The 13,737-nt window shown below is 48.6% G+C and overlaps 8 non-coding genes across 8 annotated transcripts; all 8 read left to right on the top strand.

The window, feature by feature from the left end:
* The first annotated feature begins 1,094 nt into the window (after positions 1-1,094).
* On the top strand, positions 1,095-1,167 carry TRNAV-CAC (transfer RNA valine (anticodon CAC)). The gene has a single exon. It is a non-coding gene; the product is annotated as a tRNA-Val (tRNA).
* Positions 1,168-1,474: 307 nt separating this feature from the next.
* Positions 1,475-1,586, top strand: TRNAL-CAA (transfer RNA leucine (anticodon CAA)). The gene is made up of 2 exons: positions 1,475-1,512; positions 1,541-1,586. It is a non-coding gene; the product is annotated as a tRNA-Leu (tRNA).
* A 3,091-nt stretch (positions 1,587-4,677) lies between these two features.
* TRNAV-CAC (transfer RNA valine (anticodon CAC)) lies at positions 4,678-4,750 on the top strand. Its single transcript has one exon. It is a non-coding gene; the product is annotated as a tRNA-Val (tRNA).
* A 307-nt stretch (positions 4,751-5,057) lies between these two features.
* On the top strand, positions 5,058-5,169 carry TRNAL-CAA (transfer RNA leucine (anticodon CAA)). The gene is made up of 2 exons: positions 5,058-5,095; positions 5,124-5,169. It is a non-coding gene; the product is annotated as a tRNA-Leu (tRNA).
* A 3,090-nt stretch (positions 5,170-8,259) lies between these two features.
* Positions 8,260-8,332, top strand: TRNAV-CAC (transfer RNA valine (anticodon CAC)). Its single transcript has one exon. It is a non-coding gene; the product is annotated as a tRNA-Val (tRNA).
* A 307-nt stretch (positions 8,333-8,639) lies between these two features.
* Positions 8,640-8,751, top strand: TRNAL-CAA (transfer RNA leucine (anticodon CAA)). The gene is made up of 2 exons: positions 8,640-8,677; positions 8,706-8,751. It is a non-coding gene; the product is annotated as a tRNA-Leu (tRNA).
* A 3,081-nt stretch (positions 8,752-11,832) lies between these two features.
* On the top strand, positions 11,833-11,905 carry TRNAV-CAC (transfer RNA valine (anticodon CAC)). The gene has a single exon. It is a non-coding gene; the product is annotated as a tRNA-Val (tRNA).
* A 307-nt stretch (positions 11,906-12,212) lies between these two features.
* On the top strand, positions 12,213-12,324 carry TRNAL-CAA (transfer RNA leucine (anticodon CAA)). Its single transcript has 2 exons — positions 12,213-12,250; positions 12,279-12,324. It is a non-coding gene; the product is annotated as a tRNA-Leu (tRNA).
* Positions 12,325-13,737: the final 1,413 nt, after the last annotated feature.

The raw sequence follows: 13,737 nt of genomic DNA, 5'->3' as shown, positions 1-13,737 counted from the left end.
GCAACACCATAGCATTTTGATACTGCTCCAGATTTAGGAGTTGGCGTAAATCTGCGTCAGCACCAAAATCCAACGCCATCCCAGGGGTGTCGTTAGAGTGGCGCACTGAGGAGAAATGTTTTCATTTCTCCTTGTTTTTGCTCTTTCTATGTGTGATGCATTCTGCAGCACACATAGAAGTAAGAGCAAATCACCATTGAAGATTTTTTTTTTGGGCAGGAAGGTGTCCCTTCCTGCACAAAAACAATTTCCCCCTCAACGCAGTCATCCTTGTACCATGGTGCAAGAACGGCTGCGTTGGCGCTCAGCAGCTAATTTAGAGCTGGCGCAGGGGGAAGCACAGGGGTGCGCTGTATTCTACTAAATACGGCGCTTCCCTGCATTTTGAAAATGACGGCGCGTGGGGCTTGCAAATTTGGCACAGCGTCGCGCTTAGTCATTTTCTTGTAAATCTGGGCCAAAATGTCTAAAGGATAGAGGCTTTTTATGTCATGTTCGATGAAGACCATGCAAATGACTCTAGTCGTACTGCAGAAGAGAGCACCATGTGCAGTTTCTTGCTTTGGGATGTAGTCTCCCACTCTCTGTCACCAACCCTCCGAGCAGGGTCGGAGCCGTTGCATTTCTGTGCCCAGGCTCGTTGGTCTAGGGGTATGATTCTCGCTTAGGGTGCGAGAGGTCCCAGGTTCAAATCCCGGACAAGCCCATTTTAGCGGAAAACAATCAAATCCTGCTCAAAATACACAACCCCTCAACATTTCTCATTCCACTCGAAGCATTGTTGCGCAAAACATATTTTTTGCCTCAGGCGAAAAATGGATTACAATGCCTTGGCTTCCTTCCTGCTTGCTCTCAGTGCGCCCTGTGTGATGATTTCACAGGCTCTCCTTCCTGGCATTTAGGCATCAGATATTTGTCTGTCTCTGCCCGCAGCTGTGGGATTTTTCAGGACGTCTGAGTGTATGCATGCTGGCTGACACCGCTGCAATTTTCACACTTACCCCTCGCATTCCAAGCAACTGCTGATAAAGTATAGAGGAAATCGTGCAAACATATGAGGGGAACTGTGCTCCTTCAGTCAAACCAGCAAGCTTGTTTCTGTAGTGTAGTGGTTATCACGTTCGCCTCACACGCGAAAGGTCCCCGGTTCGAGACCGGGCAGAAACACTTGGCAGCAGCAGCTTTTGTGTTTGCTCCCTAAAACCTCAGGCTCTCTCAATGCACACTTAGACAGAAATGACCTTTAAAAACTTGTGACCTGTGTAAAACGTGCTTTACTATTGCAGGACGCTAAAAAGTTATCTGCATCCCTCGGTGGTCGTGCCTGTGCATTGTTTCTTGTTCTGTTTTTTTTTTTTTTTCTTGGCCATGTTATATTGTGGGGCCTTTAAAGCTGTGACTTTGATAGGAACATTGCAAGCGGCAAAATCAACAAGTGCAGACTGAAGAGTCCGACCTGCACACTGTTTTGGCTGTCAGGATGGCCGAGTGGTCTAAGGCGCCAGACTCAAGAGAGCTTGATCTTCAGTGAAGCTGAGCCTTCTGGTCTCTTCATGGAGGCGTGGGTTCAAATCCCACTTCTGACAGGTGTATTTTCTTCCCTTAAATCTTGCTCTGCTTGCAGAGCCAGCTCCTCACACCACTATCTTTGGAAGCTGCTGTGGCATGTGAGGAGAAATCCACCAACCCATCGGCTGGGCCCTCAATCAAAATTCTGTGTATTACTGGAAGGGGCGTCTCAGGCACACCTTCTGTTAGAGCTGCACTTTATGACAGTAACTACCATGCTGGTTTCTACTTAAGCAGTTGATTCTATTGTTTGAAGTGAGGCTCTCCTGCCACCTTTTGGGCAAAGAAGACACTGCCCCTGCAACAACACAGGCAGACAAGCTCAAACTAGGTTTCTTGGTTAGGTGGGCGGAGCATATTGGCAATGGTGCCTCCTCGTGACTTGCAATTTACATGAAGAAGACAGAGAGGCAGCTGGGAGTAGGCAGTACCCATGAACCCCTGAACACTGTCTTGCGACTAGCACACAATTCTGAAATGAGGCGGGGGAAAGGAGGTGATTTCCCCATCAAGGGCCATTCCGGGAAATCAGCCACCCTGCGTCTCCCAGGTGAGTGTTTCAGGCCTATGAGCCACTAATATAAATCTCGCCTGATCGAGCCTAATTGAGCGCTGATCAAGCAAGTGTGCTTGAATCCAAGAGGCATGCTCCTCTGGCTCAAGAGCTAGCAGGCCCTTCAGTGCTTCTGGTTGGGAAGTCTAAGGTGCAAGGGTCCATGACTTGCAGCGGGTTACAACTACCAGAAAGGGTCTGCTTTTCACATCAGTGCCCTAGTTCAGCTCACTGGCACAGGGCATTTTGACTACCTCTTGCCTTGCTAGAGACAAACAAAAAATCCTTGACAGAAAACATCAATTGCTATGGCACGCTTAGAGAGAGAGAGCCTCCAAATGGCCCTGCTTTTCGGAAAGACGCTTCAGAAGATGTTTCAAATGACTATGCAGCGGCAGTCTAGTTGGTATAGGGGTATGATTCTCGCTTCGGGTGTGAGAGGACCTCGGTTCAAATCCCAGACAAACCCCTACCTTTATAGGTTCAGTCTGTGTTTTAAACAGGAGTATTTCTGCTTTTCACTCTTGTAAGATGTCATGTTGCAATGCAATACATGCTTTATACTGGCGTCGAGACGGTTCAGCATCATGAAGGTATGCGAGATTTCTTTGCAACTGCTTTTCTGTGCTGGAGCAGCAGTGCTCGTAGGAACATTAAATGCACAGTGCTTCTCCATGGTAATTTCGGGTCCAGTTCTGAAATCACCTCTTGGAATGAAAGTGATCCCAGTTCCTTTCTTCCAAGGGAAGAGATCGTGTTCCGGAAGGCTCAGCTTTGAGCGTCATGAACATTGGCCCTCATCCTTGCATCCCAGTCCAATGCATAGCCACATAAAGCAAGCAGGTGTGTCTGTTTCCATAGTGTGGTGGTTCCAGTACAATGCATAGCCACATGAAGCAAGCTGGCAAGTGTGTCTGTTTGTCTAGTGTAGTGGTTATCATGCGCACCTCACATGCGAAAGGTCCCTGGTTCGAGACGCTGGGCTTTTTCACAGTATTTGCATTTCCTGCCTCACCTGACAGGCAAGCTGAGATAAAAGAGACTGTGTCTATCCCTCACCATCGTGAGGTACTACGCTCCTGGGGCATCTGTCACAGCTCACCAAGAGGAGTTGCGCCAGCTTACGGCAGTCAGTTGCTCACTGTTTGACCTTTGCAATGAAGCCTGAGCCTACAGCATTCAAGCCAGCCAAGGAAGGAAGGTACGAGAGCGAAAATAGCTTTCCTGCCCTCACCAAGAACACACACCTTGAGCAAATAAAGTGCCAGACTTACGAGGCCCTATCGCCACCGGAGCATCACTTTTAGTGACGCCCCGGTGGCACTATGCACTGCGCGGTATTTACAAGATGGCGTTCAGCCACTTTTTGTGGCTTAACACCACCTTGTAAATACGGCCCCTTAGCACGCAGCGCGTTCCCTGGAAGGGGCGTGCAATGGGTGTTGTTGGGAGTGTGCCACAGCAACACCATAGCATTTTGATACTGCTCCAGATTTAGGAGTTGGCGTAAATCTGCGTCAGCACCAAAATCCAACGCCATCCCAGGGGTGTCGTTAGAGTGGCGCACTGAGGAGAAATGTTTTCATTTCTCCTTGTTTTTGCTCTTTCTATGTGTGATGCATTCTGCAGCACACATAGAAGTAAGAGCAAATCACCATTGAAGATTTTTTTTTTGGGCAGGAAGGTGTCCCTTCCTGCACAAAAACAATTTCCCCCTCAACGCAGTCATCCTTGTACCATGGTGCAAGAACGGCTGCGTTGGCGCTCAGCAGCTAATTTAGAGCTGGCGCAGGGGGAAGCACAGGGGTGCGCTGTATTCTACTAAATACGGCGCTTCCCTGCATTTTGAAAATGACGGCGCGTGGGGCTTGCAAATTTGGCACAGCGTCGCGCTTAGTCATTTTCTTGTAAATCTGGGCCAAAATGTCTAAAGGATAGAGGCTTTTTATGTCATGTTCGATGAAGACCATGCAAATGACTCTAGTCGTACTGCAGAAGAGAGCACCATGTGCAGTTTCTTGCTTTGGGATGTAGTCTCCCACTCTCTGTCACCAACCCTCCGAGCAGGGTCGGAGCCGTTGCATTTCTGTGCCCAGGCTCGTTGGTCTAGGGGTATGATTCTCGCTTAGGGTGCGAGAGGTCCCAGGTTCAAATCCCGGACAAGCCCATTTTAGCGGAAAACAATCAAATCCTGCTCAAAATACACAACCCCTCAACATTTCTCATTCCACTCGAAGCATTGTTGCGCAAAACATATTTTTTGCCTCAGGCGAAAAATGGATTACAATGCCTTGGCTTCCTTCCTGCTTGCTCTCAGTGCGCCCTGTGTGATGATTTCACAGGCTCTCCTTCCTGGCATTTAGGCATCAGATATTTGTCTGTCTCTGCCCGCAGCTGTGGGATTTTTCAGGACGTCTGAGTGTATGCATGCTGGCTGACACCGCTGCAATTTTCACACTTACCCCTCGCATTCCAAGCAACTGCTGATAAAGTATAGAGGAAATCGTGCAAACATATGAGGGGAACTGTGCTCCTTCAGTCAAACCAGCAAGCTTGTTTCTGTAGTGTAGTGGTTATCACGTTCGCCTCACACGCGAAAGGTCCCCGGTTCGAGACCGGGCAGAAACACTTGGCAGCAGCAGCTTTTGTGTTTGCTCCCTAAAACCTCAGGCTCTCTCAATGCACACTTAGACAGAAATGACCTTTAAAAACTTGTGACCTGTGTAAAACGTGCTTTACTATTGCAGGACGCTAAAAAGTTATCTGCATCCCTCGGTGGTCGTGCATGTGCATTGTTTCTTGTTCTGTTTTTTTTTTTTTTTCTTGGCCATGTTATATTGTGGGGCCTTTAAAGCTGTGACTTTGATAGGAACATTGCAAGCGGCAAAATCAACAAGTGCAGACTGAAGAGTCCGACCTGCACACTGTTTTGGCTGTCAGGATGGCCGAGTGGTCTAAGGCGCCAGACTCAAGAGAGCTTGATCTTCAGTGAAGCTGAGCCTTCTGGTCTCTTCATGGAGGCGTGGGTTCAATTCCCACTTCTGACAGGTGTATTTTCTTCCCTTAAATCTTGCTCTGCTTGCAGAGCCAGCTCCTCACACCACTATCTTTGGAAGCTGCTGTGGCATGTGAGGAGAAATCCACCAACCCATCGGCTGGGCCCTCAATCAAAATTCTGTGTATTACTGGAAGGGGCGTCTCAGGCACACCTTCTGTTAGAGCTGCACTTTATGACAGTAACTACCATGCTGGTTTCTACTTAAGCAGTTGATTCTATTGTTTGAAGTGAGGCTCTCCTGCCACCTTTTGGGCAAAGAAGACACTGCCCCTGCAACAACACAGGCAGACAAGCTCAAACTAGGTTTCTTGGTTAGGTGGGCGGAGCATATTGGCAATGGTGCCTCCTCGTGACTTGCAATTTACATGAAGAAGACAGAGAGGCAGCTGGGAGTAGGCAGTACCCATGAACCCCTGAACACTGTTTTGCGACTAGCACACAATTCTGAAATGAGGCGGGGGAAAGGAGGTGATTTCCCCATCAAGGGCCATTCCGGGAAATCAGCCACCCTGCGTCTCCCAGGTGAGTGTTTCAGGCCTATGAGCCACTAATATAAATCTCGCCTGATCGAGCCTGATTGAGCGCTGATCAAGCAAGTGTGCTTGAATCCAAGAGGCATGCTCCTCTGGCTCAAGAGCTAGCAGGCCCTTCAGTGCTTCTGTTTGGGAAGTCTAAGGTGCAAGGGTCCATGACTTGCAGCGGGTTACAACTACCAGAAAGGGTCTGCTTTTCACATCAGTGCCCTAGTTCAGCTCACTGGCACAGGGCATTTTGACTACCTCTTGCCTTGCTAGAGACAAACAAAAAATCCTTGACAGAAAACATCAATTGCTATGGCACGCTTAGAGAGAGAGAGCCTCCAAATGGCCCTGCTTTTCGGAAAGACGCTTCAGAAGATGTTTCAAATGACTATGCAGCGGCAGTCTAGTTGGTATAGGGGTATGATTCTCGCTTCGGGTGTGAGAGGACCTCGGTTCAAATCCCAGACAAACCCCTACCTTTATAGGTTCAGTCTGTGTTTTAAACAGGAGTATTTCTGCTTTTCACTCTTGTAAGATGTCATGTTGCAATGCAATACATGCTTTATACTGGCGTCGAGACGGTTCAGCATCATGAAGGTATGCGAGATTTCTTTGCAACTGCTTTTCTGTGCTGGAGCAGCAGTGCTCGTAGGAACATTAAATGCACAGTGCTTCTCCATGGTAATTTCGGGTCCAGTTCTGAAATCACCTCTTGGAATGAAAGTGATCCCAGTTCCTTTCTTCCAAGGGAAGAGATCGTGTTCCGGAAGGCTCAGCTTTGAGCGTCATGAACATTGGCCCTCATCCTTGCATCCCAGTCCAATGCATAGCCACATAAAGCAAGCAGGTGTGTCTGTTTCCATAGTGTGGTGGTTCCAGTACAATGCATAGCCACATGAAGCAAGCCGGCAAGTGTGTCTGTTTGTCTAGTGCAGTGGTTATCATGCGCACCTCACATGCGAAAGGTCCCTGGTTCGAGACGCTGGGCTTTTTCACAGTATTTGCATTTCCTGCCTCACCTGACAGGCAAGCTGAGATAAAAGAGACTGTGTCTATCCCTCACCATCGTGAGGTACTACGCTCCTGGGGCATCTGTCACAGCTCACCAAGAGGAGTTGCGCCAGCTTACGGCAGTCAGTTGCTCACTGTTTGACCTTTGCAATGAAGCCTGAGCCTACAGCATTCAAGCCAGCCAAGGAAGGAAGGTACGAGAGCGAAAATAGCTTTCCTGCCCTCACCAAGAACACACACCTTGAGCAAATAAAGTGCCAGACTTACAAGGTCCTATCGCCACCGAAGCATCACTTTTAGTGACGCCCCCGTGGCACTATGCACTGCGCGGTATTTACAAGATGGCGTTCAGCCACTTTTTGTGGCTTAACACCACCTTGTAAATACGGCCCCTTAGCACGCAGCGCGTTCCCTGGAAGGGGCGTGCAATGGGTGTTGTTGGGAGTGTGCCACAGCAACACCATAGCATTTTGATGCTGCTCCAGATTTAGGAGTTGGCGTAAATCTGCGTCAGCACCAAAATCCAACGCCATCCCAGGGGTGTCGTTAGAGTGGCGCACTGAGGAGAAATTTTTCATTTCTCCTTGTTTTTGCTCTTTCTATGTGTGATGCATTCTGCAGCACACATAGAAGTAAGAGCAAATCACCATTGAAGATTTTTTTTTTGGGCAGGAAGGTGTCCCTTCCTGCACAAAAACAATTTCCCCCTCAACGCAGTCATCCTTGTACCATGGTGCAAGAACGGCTGCGTTGGCGCTCAGCAGCTAATTTAGAGCTGGCGCAGGGGGAAGCACAGGGGTGCGCTGTATTCTACTAAATACGGCGCTTCCCTGCATTTTGAAAATGACGGCGCGTGGGGCTTGCAAATTTGGCACAGCGTCGCGCTTAGTCATTTTCTTGTAAATCTGGGCCAAAATGTCTAAAGGATAGAGGCTTTTTATGTCATGTTCGATGAAGACCATGCAAATGACTCTAGTCGTACTGCAGAAGAGAGCACCATGTGCAGTTTCTTGCTTTGGGATGTAGTCTCCCACTCTCTGTCACCAACCCTCCGAGCAGGGTCGGAGCCGTTGCATTTCTGTGCCCAGGCTCGTTGGTCTAGGGGTATGATTCTCGCTTAGGGTGCGAGAGGTCCCAGGTTCAAATCCCGGACAAGCCCATTTTAGCGGAAAACAATCAAATCCTGCTCAAAATACACAACCCCTCAACATTTCTCATTCCACTCGAAGCATTGTTGCGCAAAACATATTTTTTGCCTCAGGCGAAAAATGGATTACAATGCCTTGGCTTCCTTCCTGCTTGCTCTCAGTGCGCCCTGTGTGATGATTTCACAGGCTCTCCTTCCTGGCATTTAGGCATCAGATATTTGTCTGTCTATGCCCGCAGCTGTGGGATTTTTCAGGACGTCTGAGTGTATGCATGCTGGCTGACACCGCTGCAATTTTCACACTTACCCCTCGCATTCCGAGCAACTGCTGATAAAGTATAGAGGAAATCGTGCAAACATATGAGGGGAACTGTGCTCCTTCAGTCAAACCAGCAAGCTTGTTTCTGTAGTGTAGTGGTTATCATGTTCGCCTCACACGCGAAAGGTCCCCGGTTCGAGACCGGGCAGAAACACTTGGCAGCAGCAGCTTTTGTGTTTGCTCCCTAAAACCTCAGTCTCTCTCAATGCAGACTTAGACAGAAATGACCTTTAAAAACTTGTGACCTGTGTAAAACGTGCTTTACTATTGCAGGACGCTAAAAAGTTATCTGCATCCCTCGGTGGTCGTGCATGTGCATTGTTTCTTGTTCTGTTTTTTTTTTTTTTTCTTGGCCATGTTATATTGTGGGGCCTTTAAAGCTGTGACTTTGATAGGAACATTGCAAGCGGCAAAATCAACAAGTGCAGACTGAAGAGTCCGACCTGCACACTGTTTTGGCTGTCAGGATGGCCGAGTGGTCTAAGGCGCCAGACTCAAGAGAGCTTGATCTTCAGTGAAGCTGAGCCTTCTGGTCTCTTCATGGAGGCGTGGGTTCAAATCCCACTTCTGACAGGTGTATTTTCTTCCCTTAAATCTTGCTCTGCTTGCAGAGCCAGCTCCTCACACCACTATCTTTGGAAGCTGCTGTGGCATGTGAGGAGAAATCCACCAACCCATCGGCTGGGCCCTCAATCAAAATTCTGTGTATTACTGGAAGGGACGTCTCAGGCACACCTTCTGTTAGAGCTGCACTTTATGACAGTAACTACCATGCTGGTTTCTACTTAAGCAGTTGATTCTATCGTTTGAAGTGAGGCTCTCCTGCCACCTTTTGGGCAAAGAAGACACTGCCCCTGCAACAACACAGGCAGACAAGCTCAAACTAGGTTTCTTGGTTAGGTGGGCGGAGCATATTGGCAATGGTGCCTCCTCGTGACTTGCAATTTACATGAAGAAGACAGAGAGGCAGCTGGGAGTAGGCAGTACCCATGAACCCCTGAACACTGTCTTGCGACTAGCACACAATTCTGAAATGAGGCGGGGGAAAGGAGGTGATTTCCCCATCAAGGGCCATTCCGGGAAATCAGCCACCCTGCGTCTCCCAGGTGAGTGTTTCAGGCCTATGAGCCACTAATATAAATCTCGCCTGATCGAGCGCTGATCGAGCAAGTGTGCTTGAATCCAAGAGGCATGCTCCTCTGGCTCAAGAGCTAGCAGGCCCTTCAGTGCTTCTGGTTGGGAAGTCTAAGGTGCAAGGGTCCATGACTTGCAGCGGGTTACAACTACCAGAAAGGGTCTGCTTTTCACATCAGTGCCCTAGTTCAGCTCACTGGCACAGGGCATTTTGACTACCTCTTGCCTTGCTAGAGACAAACAAAAAATCCTTGACAGAAAACATCAATTGCTATGGCACGCTTAGAGAGAGAGAGCCTCCAAATGGCCCTGCTTTTCGGAAAGACGCTTCAGAAGATGTTTCAAATGACTACGCAGCGGCAGTCTAGTTGGTATAGGGGTATGATTCTCGCTTCGGGTGTGAGAGGACCTCGGTTCAAATCCCAGACAAACCCCTACCTTTATAGGTTCAGTCTGTGTTTTAAACAGGAGTATTTATGCTTTTCACTCTTGTAAGATGTCATGTTGCAATGCAATACATGCTTTATACTGGCGTCGAGACGGTTCAGCATCATGAAGGTATGCGAGATTTCTTTGCAACTGCTTTTCTGTGCTGGAGCAGCAGTGCTCGTAGGAACATTAAATGCACAGTGCTTCTCCATGGTAATTTCGGGTCCAGTTCTGAAATCACCTCTTGGAATGAAAGTGATCCCAGTTCCTTTCTTCCAAGGGAAGAGATCGTGTTCCGGAAGGCTCAGCTTTGAGCGTCATGAACATTGGCCCTCATCCTTGCATCCCAGTCCAATGCATAGCCACATAAAGCAAGCAGGTGTGTCTGTTTCCATAGTGTGGTGGTTCCAGTACAATGCATAGCCACATGAAGCAAGCTGGCAAGTGTGTCTGTTTGTCTAGTGTAGTGGTTATCATGCGCACCTCACATGCGAAAGGTCCCTGGTTCGAGACGCTGGGCTTTTTCACAGTATTTGCATTTCCTGCCTCACCTGACAGGCAAGCTGAGATAAAAGAGACTGTGTCTATCCCTCACCATCATGAGGTACTACGCTCCTGGGGCATCTGTCACAGCTCACCAAGAGGAGTTGCGCCAGCTTACGGCAGTCAGTTGCTCACTGTTTGACCTTTGCAATGAAGCCTGAGCCTACAGCATTCAAGCCAGCCAAGGAAGGAAGGTACGAGAGCGAAAATAGCTTTCCTGCCCTCACCAAGAACACACACCTTGAGCAAATAAAGTGCCAGACTTACGAGGCCCTATCGCCACCGGAGCATCACTTTTAGTGACGCCCCGGTGGCACTATGCACTGCGCGGTATTTACAAGATGGCGTTCAGCCACTTTTTGTGGCTTAACACCACCTTGTAAATACGGCCCCTTAGCACGCAGCGCGTTCCCTGGAAGGGGCGTGCAATGGGTGTTGTTGGGAGTGTGCCACAGCAACACCATAGCATTTTGATACTGCTCCAGATTTAGGAGTTGGCGTAAATCTGCGTCAGCACCAAAATCCAACGCCATCCCAGGGGTGTCGTTAGAGTGGCGCACTGAGGAGAAATGTTTTCATTTCTCCTTGTTTTTGCTCTTTCTATGTGTGATGCATTCTGCAGCACACATAGAAGTAAGAGCAAATCACCATTGAAGATTTTTTTTTTGGGCAGGAAGGTGTCCCTTCCTGCACAAAAACAATTTCCCCCTCAACGCAGTCATCCTTGTACCATGGTGCAAGAACGGCTGCGTTGGCGCTCAGCAGCTAATTTAGAGCTGGCGCAGGGGGAAGCACAGGGGTGCGCTGTATTCTACTAAATACGGCGCTTCCCTGCATTTTGAAAATGACGGCGCGTGGGGCTTGCAAATTTGGCACAGCGTCGCGCTTAGTCATTTTCTTGTAAATCTGGGCCAAAATGTCTAAAGGATAGAGGCTTTTTATGTCATGTTCGATGAAGACCATGCAAATGACTCTAGTCGTACTGCAGAAGAGAGCACCATGTGCAGTTTCTTGCTTTGGGATGTAGTCTCCCACTCTCTGTCACCAACCCTCCGAGCAGGGTCGGAGCCGTTGCATTTCTGTGCCCAGGCTCGTTGGTCTAGGGGTATGATTCTCGCTTAGGGTGCGAGAGGTCCCAGGTTCAAATCCCGGACAAGCCCATTTTAGCGGAAAACAATCAAATCCTGCTCAAAATACACAACCCCTCAACATTTCTCATTCCACTCGAAGCATTGTTGCGCAAAACATATTTTTTGCCTCAGGCGAAAAATGGATTACAATGCCTTGGCTTCCTTCCTGCTTGCTCTCAGTGCGCCCTGTGTGATGATTTCACAGGCTCTCCTTCCTGGCATTTAGGCATCAGATATTTGTCTGTCTCTGCCCGCAGCTGTGGGATTTTTCAGGACGTCTGAGTGTATGCATGCTGGCTGACACCGCTGCAATTTTCACACTTACCCCTCGCATTCCAAGCAACTGCTGATAAAGTATAGAGGAAATCGTGCAAACATATGAGGGGAACTGTGCTCCTTCAGTCAAACCAGCAAGCTTGTTTCTGTAGTGTAGTGGTTATCACGTTCGCCTCACACGCGAAAGGTCCCCGGTTCGAGACCGGGCAGAAACACTTGGCAGCAGTAGCTTTTGTGTTTGCTCCCTAAAACCTCAGGCTCTCTCAATGCACACTTAGACAGAAATGACCTTTAAAAACTTGTGACCTGTGTAAAACGTGCTTTACTATTGCAGGACGCTAAAAAGTTATCTGCATCCCTCGGTGGTCGTGCATGTGCATTGTTTCTTGTTCTGTTTTTTTTTTTTTTTCTTGGCCATGTTATATTGTGGGGCCTTTAAAGCTGTGACTTTGATAGGAACATTGCAAGCGGCAAAATCAACAAGTGCAGACTGAAGAGTCCGACCTGCACACTGTTTTGGCTGTCAGGATGGCCGAGTGGTCTAAGGCGCCAGACTCAAGAGAGCTTGATCTTCAGTGAAGCTGAGCCTTCTGGTCTCTTCATGGAGGCGTGGGTTCAAATCCCACTTCTGACAGGTGTATTTTCTTCCCTTAAATCTTGCTCTGCTTGCAGAGCCAGCTCCTCACACCACTATCTTTGGAAGCTGCTGTGGCATGTGAGGAGAAATCCACCAACCCATCGGCTGGGCCCTCAATCAAAATTCTGTGTATTACTGGAAGGGGCGTCTCAGGCACACCTTCTGTTAGAGCTGCACTTTATGACAGTAACTACCATGCTGGTTTCTACTTAAGCAGTTGATTCTATTGTTTGAAGTGAGGCTCTCCTGCCACCTTTTGGGCAAAGAAGACACTGCCCCTGCAACAACACAGGCAGACAAGCTCAAACTAGGTTTCTTGGTTAGGTGGGCGGAGCATATTGGCAATGGTGCCTCCTCGTGACTTGCAATTTACATGAAGAAGACAGAGAGGCAGCTGGGAGTAGGCAGTACCCATGAACCCCTGAACACTGTCTTGCGACTAGCACACAATTCTGAAATGAGGCGGGGGAAAGGAGGTGATTTCCCCATCAAGGGCCATTCCGGGAAATCAGCCACCCTGCGTCTCCCAGGTGAGTGTTTCAGGCCTATGAGCCACTAATATAAATCTCGCCTGATCGAGCCTAATTGAGCGCTGATCAAGCAAGTGTGCTTGAATCCAAGAGGCATGCTCCTCTGGCTCAAGAGCTAGCAGGCCCTTCAGTGCTTCTGGTTGGGAAGTCTAAGGTGCAAGGGTCCATGACTTGCAGCGGGTTACAACTACCAGAAAGGGTCTGCTTTTCACATCAGTGCCCTAGTTCAGCTCACTGGCACAGGGCATTTTGACTACCTCTTGCCTTGCTAGAGACAAACAAAAAATCCTTGACAGAAAACATCAATTGCTATGGCACGCTTAGAGAGAGAGAGCCTCCAAATGGCCCTGCTTTTCGGAAAGACGCTTCAGAAGATGTTTCAAATGACTATGCAGCGGCAGTCTAGTTGGTATAGGGGTATGATTCTCGCTTCGGGTGTGAGAGGACCTCGGTTCAAATCCCAGACACACCCCTACCTTTATAGGTTCAGTCTGTGTTTTAAACAGGAGTATTTCTGCTTTTCACTCTTGTAAGATGTCATGTTGCAATGCAATACATGCTTTATACTGGCGTCGAGACGGTTCAGCATCATGAAGGTATGCGAGATTTCTTTGCAACTGCTTTTCTGTGCTGGAGCAGCAGTGCTCGTAGGAACATTAAATGCACAGTGCTTCTCCATGGTAATTTCGGGTCCAGTTCTGAAATCACCTCTTGGAATGAAAGTGATCCCAGTTCCTTTCTTCCAAGGGAAGAGATCGTGTTCCGGAAGGCTCAGCTTTGAGCGTCATGAACATTGGCCCTCATCCTTGCATCCCAGTCCAATGCATAGCCACATAAAGCAAGCAGGTGTGTCTGTTTCCATAGTGTGGTGGTTCCAGTA

This window comes from Pleurodeles waltl, unplaced genomic scaffold (assembly GCF_031143425.1).
Source record: "Pleurodeles waltl isolate 20211129_DDA unplaced genomic scaffold, aPleWal1.hap1.20221129 scaffold_332, whole genome shotgun sequence".
In the NCBI taxonomy this organism is placed as follows: Eukaryota; Metazoa; Chordata; class Amphibia; order Caudata; family Salamandridae; genus Pleurodeles; species Pleurodeles waltl.
This window is presented reverse-complemented; position numbering and strand designations above follow the sequence as displayed.